Source organism: Cervus elaphus, chromosome 8 (assembly GCF_910594005.1).
Source record: "Cervus elaphus chromosome 8, mCerEla1.1, whole genome shotgun sequence".
Taxonomy (NCBI): domain Eukaryota; kingdom Metazoa; phylum Chordata; class Mammalia; order Artiodactyla; family Cervidae; genus Cervus; species Cervus elaphus.
Window position 1 is genome coordinate 8,487,149 of NC_057822.1, and position 11,891 is coordinate 8,499,039.

An 11,891-nucleotide genomic window follows, 5' to 3' on the forward strand; every position below is an offset into this window, starting at 1 on the left:
TCCGATGAATATTCAGGACTGATTTCCCTTAGGATGGACTGGTTGGATCTCCTTGCTGTCCAAGTGTCTCGCAAGAGTCTTCTCCAACACCACAGTTCAAAAGCATCAATTCTTCGGTGCTCAGCTTTCTTTATCGTCCAACTCTCACATCCACACATGACTACTGGAAAAAAGCAGAGCTTTGACTAGACGGACCTTTGTTGGCAAAGTAATGTCTCTGCTTTTTAATATGCTGTCTAAGTTGGTCATAACTTTTCTTTGAGGAGCAAGCATCATTTAATTTCATGGCTGAGGCACCATCTGTAGTGATTTTGGAGCCCCAAAAAATAGCCTCTCACTGTTTCCATTGTTTCCCCATCTATTTGCCATGAAGTGATGAAACCAGATGCTGTGATCTTAGTTTTCTGAATGTTGAGGGTTAGGCCAACTCTTTCACTCTCCTCTTTCACTTTCATCAAGAGGCTCTTCAGTTCTTCACTTTCTGCCATAAGGATGGTGTCATCTGCATATCTGAGGTTATTGATATTTCTCCCAGCAATCTTGATTACAGCTTGTGCTTCATCCACCTCAGCATTTCTCATGATGTACTCTGCATATAAGTTAAATAAGCACGGTGACAATATACAGCCTTGACATACTCCTTTTCCGATTTGGAACCAGTCTGTAGTTCCATGTCCGGTTCTATCTGTTGCTTCCTGACCTGCATACAGATTTCTCAGGAGGCAGGTCAGGTGGTCTGGTATTCCCATCTCTTTAAGAATTTTCCACAGTTTGTTGTGATCCACACAGTCGAAGGCTTTGGTGTAGTCAATAAAGCAGAAGTAGATGCTTTTCTGGAACTCTCTTGCTTTTTCGATGATCCAGCAGATGTTGGCAATTTGATCTCTGGTTCCTCTGCCTTTTCTAAATCCAGCTTGAACATCTGGAAGTTCATGGTTCATGTACCATTGAGGCCTGGCTTGGAGAATTTTGAGCATTACTTTACTAGCGTGTGAGATGAGTGCAATTGTGCGGTAGTTTGAGCATTCTTTGGCATTGCCTTTCTTTGGGATTGGAATGAAAACTGACCTTTTCCAGTCCTGTGGCCAGCTGAGTTTTCCAAATTTGCTGGCATACTGAGTGCAGCACTTTCACAGCATCTTTCACCCGTACTTCCTAGGAGGGTATGAAACGTGCTCCCGGTGGCCTTGTAGACAGTGGGAGAGAAGGCGATTACAGAGGGGCGGGGACTTGCTCTAGGCCCCTAGAGCAAGCAGGGCCAGGACCCAAGTTTCCCGATTCTTCACTTGATCTTCTTCCTTTTACCTTTTATGACTCTAGGATTGAATAAAAAAACGTTAGAGAGCTGAGTATTTCCCACAGGCAGAGGTAAACCTAGAATGTGAGGTCCCTGTTAAGCTCTTTCTTGTTTGATCCTCCCCCACCCTGCCAGGGCCAAGGTAATTCCCACCTTGACGTGTTTTCAGCAGCTTGGACTTGCCTCTAATCCTGCGTCTGTCTCCCCCATCGGCCTGTGAATGCCTGAAGGGCAGAGACCAGATCTCGTCAAAGCCTCAGTCTCAGCACCGGGTTTGGTAAATTGTAAGCGTGGCGAGCATGGTGACCCATGTATTCTGGGACCCCAGGAGGCCTCATCTTGGCTCTGGGCGGGCAGAGCACATCGTAAGACACAGACCATTAACCAAAAGTAATTTAAAAACACCTCCAACTGTGACTCATGTCTAATACTCTTAAAAGCTGTTTCCCTCCCTGTTTTCTTTCTCTCACATTCCCCTTCAGGCTCTCTCCTCGCATTTTCTGAGTTCTGTGACACAAAACTGAGAAAACAGTTTGTCCAAAACCCAGATTCTCTTTACAGAGAGAGGGTAGGTGCTGTAACTCAGCTGGTCGTCCTCCCAAACTGTCCTCCTCCTCCTCAGCACGTGGCCATGAAGCTGGACGACATTTCCCGGCCTCCCTTGCAGCACTGGCCGCAGGACCACGTCCTGGCCGTTGGAACGTGAATGGCAGTGACTGAGGCCACATTCAGGCCTTGGCCTTCAGTCACCAGGTGCCCTCTCTGTCCTCCCTGCTGGCCGAGACCAGAAGTGGTGACAGCAAATCTGACAAAAGTCATTAAGTGGAAGGAACCTGCCCTCTGCATGCCAGTGTGGAGCAGACATGCCTTCCTGGCCTGGAACATTCACCAGGGAGGTTTAGTGAGAGAGAAAGACACTTCCGTGCTCTTAAAAAAAAAAAAAATTATTTGGCTGCTCTGGGTCTTAGTTTCATCTAAGTTGCATCTTAGTTGCATCTGGTCTTAGTAGGATCTAGTTCCCTGTTGTTCAGCCACTCAGTCCTGTCCGACTCTTTGCAACCCCATGGACTGCAGCACACCAGGCTTCCCTGTCCTTCCCTATCTCCCAGAGTTTGCTCAAACTCATGTCCATTGAGTCGGTGATGCCATCCAACCATCTCATCCTCTGTCGCCCCTTTTTCCTCCTGCCCTCAATCTTTCCCAGCATCAGGATCTTTCCACTGGGTCAGCTCTTCGAATCAGGTGGCCAAAGTATTGGAGCTTCAGCTTCAGCCTCAGTCCTTCCAACGAATATTCAGGGTTGGTTTCCTTTAGGATGGACTGGTTGGAATCCAAGGGACTCTCAAGAGTCTTCTCCAACACCACAGTTCAAAAGCATCAGTTCTTTGGCGCTCAGCCTTCTTTATGGTCCAAATTCACATCCATACATGAGGGAATCAGTCCTGCATTGGGAGCATGAAGTCTTAGCTACTGGACCAAGGAAGTCCCCTCTGTGCTCTTTAAGCTTTTTTTTGGGGTTTTTTTTGCCTCAGGAAAGAATGTTGAGTCTTATACCTCAACAACAGAATAGTGAAGGGGGAGAAATGGCTGAATATCAAAACCAGAGTTCTTTTTAGGAGAAGGGGAAATAGACCCTGGACTATACCCACATGATGAGCTTGTCCCCTCCCACGTGTGAGAAGGACTGAATGGTGAGGAGGTGGTGGCAACTGCAGTGGAAGATGGCTGTTTCTTGTGTAACTAAAGTGGAAGGAGAGAGAGTGGGGTCATGAAGCACTCAGTTGCAAGACTGATGCTGGCTCAAATGAGAGAGAAGTAACCTTCATTGTATCATCATTGTTCCTCCAGAGGACGCAGGCCTCTCATGCCCTTCCCTGGGAGGTGGGCAAACGCAGCCCCTCCCCCCTTATTTCACAAGGGTCTCCCCAGAAGTGAGTAGCTGGCTTGCCCAAAGTCACCCTGGCCGTCAGAGGCATAAGAGACCAAGGAAACCCCAAGAGAGGATTTGGAGCCAAAAAGGATTTGAACCTGGCAGCAGATGGGGAAACCAGCAAGGGAATCTTCCCGTGCTGGAAAGATCAACTCAAGAAGCTGCACCCAAAGACAATGGATGGAAGTGACCTAAGGAATTCCAGGAAGGAGAGAAGCCTGTGGTCCAGGGTCTGGGGAGCTCTTCCTGCAGCCTTCAGGGCGGCTGCCGTTCACACCAACAATGCTGCGGAGGGCAGGAGGCAGAAAGGCAGAAGCACTGAGGTCTGAAGAGGAAGTGCCGGAACCACAAAGGTTCTAATGTGAGTTGTCCGCGTGAAAATGGACGGGGGAGGGCCTGGAACCCAGATGGCCAGGAAGTGGAAAGACTGATGGGCCCCAGCCTTCACAGGTCCTACCCACACATTCAGCATTCCCTGAACATTTACTGAGCACTGACAGTGTACCCAGCATCTCTGTGCCTGGGACATACAGGTGTGATCTAAACAGACCAAAGCCCCATCTTCCGGGAGCCCACATTCTAGTGGGAGAAACAGACCATTAGTGATAATTGTAAGAAATAAGTCAATCTATAACATCAAGATGCCAGGAGATGGACTTCCCTGGTGGTCCAGTGTCCTTGCAATGCAGGGGTCTCAGGCTCAATCCCTTGTCAGGGGAGACTCCACATGCCTCGGAGCAACTAAGCCAGTGCACAACTGCTGAGCCCATGCCAGGGGCAGCAACTACTGAAGTCCTGGCGCCTGGATCCTGTTCTCCGTCACAAAAGGAGCCACCACAATGAGAAGCCCGCGCCCCGCAACTAGAGAGTAGCCCCCACTGCTGTTTCCCTCTTTGTTTTGACTCCTAAGAAGCTCAGAGCTTTTTTAAAATATGAACATTTTATTTCTGTATTTAAAATTTTTTATTTATTTGTTGCTGTGTGCCGGCTTTCTCTAGTTTCAGAGAGCAGGGGCTACTCTCTAGCTTCGGTGTATGGGCTTCTCATTGAAGGGGCTTCTCTTGCCGCAGAGCACAGGCTCTAAGGCACTCGGGCTTCAGTAATCGCGGCACGCAGGTTCAGTAGTTGTAGCGCACCAGCTTAGTTGCCCTGAAAAGTGAAACTGAAAGCATGGACTCTTCCTGGACCAGGGATTGAACATTCGTCCCCTGCATTGCAAGTTCAGTTCAGTTCAGTTCACTCGCTCAGTCGTGTCCAACTCTTTGCGACCCCATAGACTGCAGCACGCCAGGCCTCCCTGTCCATCACCAGCTCCCAGAGTCTACTCGAACTCATTTTCCATTGAGTTGGTGATGCCATCCCACCATCTCATCCTCTGTCGTTCCCTTCTACTCCCACCTTCAGTCTTTCCCAGCATCAGGGTCTTTTCAAATTGCAAGGCAGATTCTTAATCACTGGATCACCAGGGAAGTCCCAGGAATTTGCATTTTAAAACAGCACCACAGGAGAAGCACAGCCGTAGGGAGAGGGAGCAAGGCAGGTGGGCAAGCAGCTGGCACAGGGGCTCCCAGGGAGATGTGCCACCCACCGCGCGTGTGGAGAGTGGCTTCCGCTGGCCTGGGAGGTATAACTCAATGACTTGGGCTGGGCGCTGAAGGGGGAGGGATGCCCCGAGGTGGAGAGCGGGAAGGGAAGGGGAGGGCGTGGCAAGAGGTGGGAGCTGCCTGGACAAAGACTGAAGGACAGAAGGGAAGGAGGTGAGAGGTTTGCCAAGCTTTCTCGGATCCTTCTGTGACCAAGGGGCACCGGGACCAGGGTGGGCTTCATCAGCCTGTAACAACTGGGGGGAGTCATGATGGATGGGTCAGCTGGGCTCACTACCCCCCAGCTTCTCTTCTTCCTCCTGAGGGAGGTTGCAGGCTTTTATCCCAGAGAACAAAGGGGCTGGAGGCTTGGAGAAGGGGGATGAGTGAGGAGGACCTCTGTGAGGGGCAGGACCGACCTCACAGCCCCTCCCTGGGTGGCCCTCAAGGCACTGGCTGGGCGGTGGGCAGCCTGTCTCTCAAACTGGGGACCCAAGCCTGTTGATGGCTGTTCTTCTGCTCAGAGCAGTCATACCTGGAGGTGCCCTGGAGCTAAGTCTCACAGAGCAGACTGTTAAATATTCAAGAAATTGCCAAGCCGGTTGGTTGTTAAACTTTTGGTAACAAAGTCAGCCATGGTGGGCTGAGCTGACTGATCACCTCTCCACTGACAAGGGAGCCACAGCCACTGGCGCCACGGGGCAGGGAGTGGACAGAGACCCTGGCCAACACACAGCCTCTGTGCATGCCCTGCCCTGGGCCCAGGCAGCATCCAGGTAGACCAGATGCTTTCAGGAAACAAGCAGTCTAGTAGGGAGACAGACAACCTGGGGGGTCATAGACCAGAGGGCTAACGCTAACGACAGCTGCCATATCTTGAGTCTCTCCCAAGTGTTACGCTGCTGGGAACTTTTCACACATCATCTCTACTCCTCACAGTATGGGAAAAATGAAGCTCAGTAGTATCAAATCATCTGCCCAGGATCACACAGCTGGCAAAGTCAAGTCTAAAATCCTCTTGATTCTGTCGGTAGTCTTAACCACTGCAACGTCCTGCCTCAGCCTTTCAAGCTGCGCCATGGAGCACAGAGCAGGGAGCACCTAACCCTGCCTGGGACAGGTGCAGGGGTGGCATGGGAAAAGTCTTCCTAAAGTGGACATTTGGTCTGGGTATTGAAGGATGAATAGGAGTTTGCCAGTTTTAGTGCAACGTGGAAAAAGGCATTCCAGGTGGAAAGAAAAGCAGAGGAAAAGGCATGGAGTTATAAACAAGCATAGGAAATTTGAGGGACAAGAGAACAGGGTGGTTTGGTGAGGGTGTGTAGTGGGGAAGGAGGCAAGATGGGAAAAGAGATTGGGAGTTTAGTCATAAGGGCCTCGGAAGTCAGGAAAAGAGACTGGGTTTTTATCCTGTAAGCTTTGGGAGCCAAGGAGGTGACAGTTCCTAGAACCCTGGAAATACTATGGTGAGTTGCTATGGTGTCTGCTTTTACAAAGTCCCTTGAAGTAGTGCTTCTCAAACCACCTGCGGTGAAGGACTGTTTTTTACATTTTTCTCATCTGTCACAGACCAATACTTCCATTCAATACAAGGAAAATGAATTACTAGAAAAATAAAATTTAAAAAAATGTGAACCTATTTTTCTCATGATGAGATTCAAGACATAAAATAACTCTATCAAATTGCTCTACAAGTTCTCAACCTTTAATTTCTGAGCTCACTTTGAAAGAGATGAGCTTGTCCGGGGATCTTTGTTACAGGCACAGGTTGAAGACAATGCAGGTTCTAGTAAGAGGTAAGTGCACTTAAACAAATCCCATTTGGAGATGAGGAATCTGTTGCTCAGAGATGGCAAGTAGGCTGCCCTAGATCACACAGCTGGCGAGGGGCAGGGCTGGGATTCCTGCCTGGAGCTCTCTGCCTTGCTATGTGGTAAGGGGCCGTCCAGTCCCTTAGCCTTGTCTGCCGCTTAACACGAGGTCAAGAGCCCTGCAGATAGGGAAATGGAGCCAGTGTGAGGAGTGAACTTCCTTGCCCAGGGTCCCACTGCAAGAGGATAGCAGAGGTGGCTAGCCTCCAGGTCTCCTGACATCAGCCTGTGATCAGTTTCGCCACTCCACCTGCCTCCACGTCTGTGTGGTGACCTCCAGGCCAGACAGTGCCAAGGAGGGCAAGAGAGGAGAGGCAGGAAGAGGCAGGGAACTCATTGATTGCTGGCAATTACATGATGCCTTGTCATTCTTAATTAGCTCAGCAGCTCCATAGCCAGAGACAGCCTTATGGATGCCCAGGCTGAGGGTGAGACAGCCGCCGGTCCCACCTAGGAGGGTGGTCTGGGTCAGTAGGGGCCCCTCAGGAGCACCTCCCCCAGCCCCTTTAGGTGCTGCCACTTCTCCAGCTGCAGAAGGTCACCCCCTTGCTGGGCGCACTCTGAGAACCAGAGCACAGAACTGAAGTCCAGCTCTTGGGTGTGTATTGAGTGTCTCCCCTGGGCCAGGCACTGGTCAGTGGCTCTTGAGGACCCTGGGGTGAATGATGGTTTCCAGTCCCGTGCTTGGGGCATGCCCAGCTGCTGGGGAAGGCGAACAGGTTCACCAAAAATACATTAAAAAATGAATGCTAACCACTGTTACCATTTACTGAGCGCTTGTCACATGCCAGGCACGGGGCTAAGTATTTCCCTCATATTATCTCACAAAAGCCTGGCAAAGCCCTCTAAAGCAGGTAATACCCTCAGTGTGCAGGTGAAGAAACTGAGGCCCAGCTAGCTGAGGTTGTAGATATAATAGGTGGAGGCTCTGGTTTTAGAGCCCAGGTATAATCCACTCCAGTATTCTTACCAGGAGAATTCCATGGACAGAGGAGCCTGGAGGGCTATAGTCCATGGGGTCACGAAGAGTCAGACATGACTGAGTGACTAACACTTACAGTTTCACTTTCATAAAGAACTCCAAGGTCAAACGGTTGTCCAGGAGTGTGTGTGTGTGTGTGTGTGTGTGTGTGCGCGCGCGCGCACGCGTTTGTGTGTGTGTGTGCGCGCGTTTGTGTGTGTGTGTGCTGGGAGGGAAGATAGGTGTGTGGGTAGCCGTGACTATGGATGCTGGGGAAGAGGCCGACCAGATGTTCTGGGCAAAGGTGAGGAGGCTGGGAAGGTTAAGGAGGCGATCTGGCTGGATGTTTCTTTTTCTTTTTTCTTATTTATTTGCTTGTTTATTTGACTGCACTGGGGTCTTATTTGACCGCGGGATCTTGGCTGGGTCAGAGGGATCTTTTCGTGGTGGCACATGGACTCAGTTGTGGCATGTGGGATTTAGTTCCCTGACCAGGGATTGAACCTGGAGCCCTGCAGTGGGAGCCTGGAGTCTTAGCCACTAACCACCAGGGAAGTCCCTGGCTGCACGTTTCTGCACACGGAAGCGGCATGGAAGGGTTCTGAGGAGGGGAACGTTCAGAGGTGACTGGCTGGGGACTGGGACGGTGGAACACCGCAGGCAGGACAGGCCTTGTGGGGTGGGTGAGAGGTTAGAGCCAAGTCAAAGCAGAAGTCCCTGGGCAGTAACCCAGGTGCCCTCAGATTCCGGGGATGAGGGCTGTGTCCGACCTGGGCCTGAGGGGAGTGGGGGACGGGCGGCTCCGGGGAGAGGACATACTACCCACAGCTCAGACTGGGCCAGGCTGGTTCCAGTCCCAAGAGAGCGCCCATCTCTAGGAGCCAGTCAAGAACTAGGATAATAATAACTACTCCATCTTCACTGTTCACGTTCACCTTCACGTGAGGAACGTGATTTGAGTTTTATTAAAATCATGTGACATAAATCGCACTTGTTATATGCAGGCATAATTCTAAAGATGGCCCAAACATTAATTCTTTTAACCCTCACAGCCACCCATTTTTTTGAAATTTGTTTATTTTCAATTGAAGGATACCAGCTTTACCATATTGTGTTGGTTTCTGCCGTACACCCACATGAATCAGCTGTAGGTGTACATATGTCCCCGTCCTCTTGGACCTCCCTCCCACCCCCACTCCTCTAGGTTGTCACAGAGCCCTGGTTTGAAATCCCTGAGTCAGATAGCACATTCCCACTGGCTATCTGTTTTACAGATGGTAGTGTATATGTTCCCAGGCTACTGTCTCCATTCATCCAACCTGCTCTTTCCTGCCCCTGTGTTCACAAGGCTCTTCTCTATGTCTGCGTCTCCACTGCCGCCCTGCAGATAGGTTTATCAGTACCATCTTTCTAGCTTCCACATATATGCATTAATATACGATATTTGTTTTTCTCTTTCTGATTTATTTCCCTCTGTATAATAGACAGCCACCCATTTTTACAGATAAGGAAACTGAGGCCTGTGGAATATAAATGAATATAAAGGCCACAGAGTAAAGAAGAGGGGGAGATGGAATCCCAGACTCCAGTGTGCCCATGGGTTTCACCACTGTGCTCTGCTAGTGGAGGGCAGAGGGCCAGAATACATACTCTACTGTAAAAACTCCCGTTTTACAGATGGAAAAACTGAGACCTGGTCGGGTGAAGAGACTGGTTCAGGAGGACAGATTATTTGAGGAAATCAGGGCTCCTGATCCCAGCCTAAGGTTTTGGTCTTGGTCCCACTGCAAGCCCAAGTGATAGCAGGAGAGAAGCTGAGAGCCCTACCAGCTCCCTGGCACCCACTGTCTCACTGGGATCCCATGAGGGCCCAGTAGGGGAGGGAACAGTAAGATTACAATTCTGATACCATTTTCTGAAAGACAAAAGCCACTTACTCCCATAGGTAGCTTTTGCCTCCCTTTTATTGCTCTTTTCCTTTCTGATTATTAAAGAATATACGATCATCATAAAAATTTTTACGAAGTTAGATCAGATAAGTAAAAAAGAAAAACCACCTTAAAACTCCTTCTTGAATACTGGTGTATTTTCAAGATTTCTTTGCTCCCTCTCTGTTTTCATTAGCATCCAAACTAGGAGGCAAGAGACTTGGCTTCTGGTTCTGCCTGGCTGTGTGACCTTGGGCGAGTCTCTGCCCTTTACTGGGCCTCAGGCTCCTCACTTGTGAAATGAGGGTTTGGACGTGGTGACCTTAGAGGAGACCCCTCGCAGCTCTGACCTTCTGTTTCTGCTTCTGCTTCTGGGGCTGGCAGAAGGGGCACAAGCAGGCTGCCCCTCTGCGGGGGATGCACGGCTGACTGCTCCCAGCAAGCCACCTCCGGGAGGATGCAATGGCCCTGGAAACAGCCTCAACGCGGCATAAAGTGCTCAGGCTTGCCTGCTTACCGGGCCCATATGGTGCCCCCTGCCAGCCGGACACCACCAGCTGCCCTTCACCAGCCAACCCTAGGTGATTACTTTTCCTTCAAGCTCCAGAATATTCTCTCTTCCCCAGGGCCTACCTGGCTCAGGGCTGCGACGCTCAGCCCTGGGGACCTACCTACCCATCACCAAAGCTCTTTGCAGGACAAGTCAGTCTGCTGTGGTGACAAGCTGGAGAGAGGGAGTAAGGAAAGGAAGAAGGAAAGAAACGCTGTGTTCCGACTCCATTTGGACCCCTTGCTAGGCATTTGGGCTTCAGAAATAAATCAGAAAAACCTACTGCCCTTGAAGGACACAAAGTCTGGTGGAGGCAAACAGAGTAGAAACGGGAAGCCGCGACACTGCCAAAAGCTCAGGCCTGTGGCATCCTCCAGAGAAAACCTAACTGATGGATGGCAGTCTGGAAAGCTTCCTGGAGGTGGCAACTTTATAGGTGAGTTCTTAAGGAGAGGATTCAGCTTTTCCAACTCAAAAATTATTTATTCCTTACAACAGCCCTGTGGAATAAATATTGTTGTCTCTTACACAGCTGAGGCTCAGAAAGGTAAATTCACAAACACTAAAAGAAGGAAATCTGGTTCCAGACCTCTGACAGCCTACTCTGGCCTAAGGGACTGGCTTTGAACTCCACCATCCTGGATTCTCTCCTAGGCCTCGGGCTCTTATCTGTAAAGTGGGTCTACTTCGGGCTGCAGTGTTGTTGGAGCAAAGGACAGAATGGCCAAAAAAGCACTTAGTTTATAAACTGAGAGAGGAATGTCAGCCTCCCTGTCCCACTGGGGACAGCATAGTTCTCTCTTTCCCCAACATGAAAACAGGACTCCTGCCTTCTGAGCCAGAAGAATCCCAGAAGCTGCAGTCACCTTGCTGAGGCGACACGCCCACCCCCCAGAAGAAACTGAGCGGTGGCTGGATATGTGTGTTCTCCTTCTAACTCCCTTTGGTAAAGCTTGACAGGCAGGCACAGGATTCTAGAGAGAATTCTAGACTTAGAACCTCTGTGCTTGAGGAATTCTAGAATCCAGTACAGTGTTAGTCATTCAGTTGTGTCTGACTCTTGCGACCCCATGGACTGTAGCCTGCCAGGTAACTCTGTCCATGGGATTCTCCAGGCAAGAGTACTGGAGTGGGTTGCCATTTCCTTCTTCAGGGGATCTTCCTGACCCAGGGATCAAACCCTGGTCTCCTGCGTTGCAGGCAGATTCTTTACTGCCTGAGCCATCAGCAAAGCCCCAAGTCTAAAATCCAGACTCCCCTAGAAATGCCTCCTTGAAAGGATGGCAGGGTCTTGGTCAAGGTCTGACAGATTGGAAGTGTCACTAGACAGAATCTCATCTGACTTCTCAAGTAGAGACTAAGACCCAGACAGGGGGAGGAACTGCCTGAGGTCACACAGCAAGCCATTTTTAGAGCTGAGGCTCCCTTCCCCGTACCTCAGAGGAGCATAACATCAAGACCACACCATGTCTCAGGCTACCTGGGGAGTAAGGTGGGCAGGGGGCAGCCCAGAGGGCGCAAGTGGAGCAAGGGAACAGGCTGAGTCTGTTGGTTGAGTCAAGTGTCCAACGAGTCTTGGTCAGGCCAATCTTATATTCCTGCCCTGTTCCCAGCAAAGTTCTACCACCAACAGCTCTCTTTCCAAGCTCCCCTCCACCGCCTCCCACTGCTGTGGTCACCACATTTCTCTTGGACAAGCTTCCTGTCTCCTGCCCTCAGTCTCCCCATCTGTAAATGATCTCCAAGTAACTTTCAGTGGTCTAGAAATTTT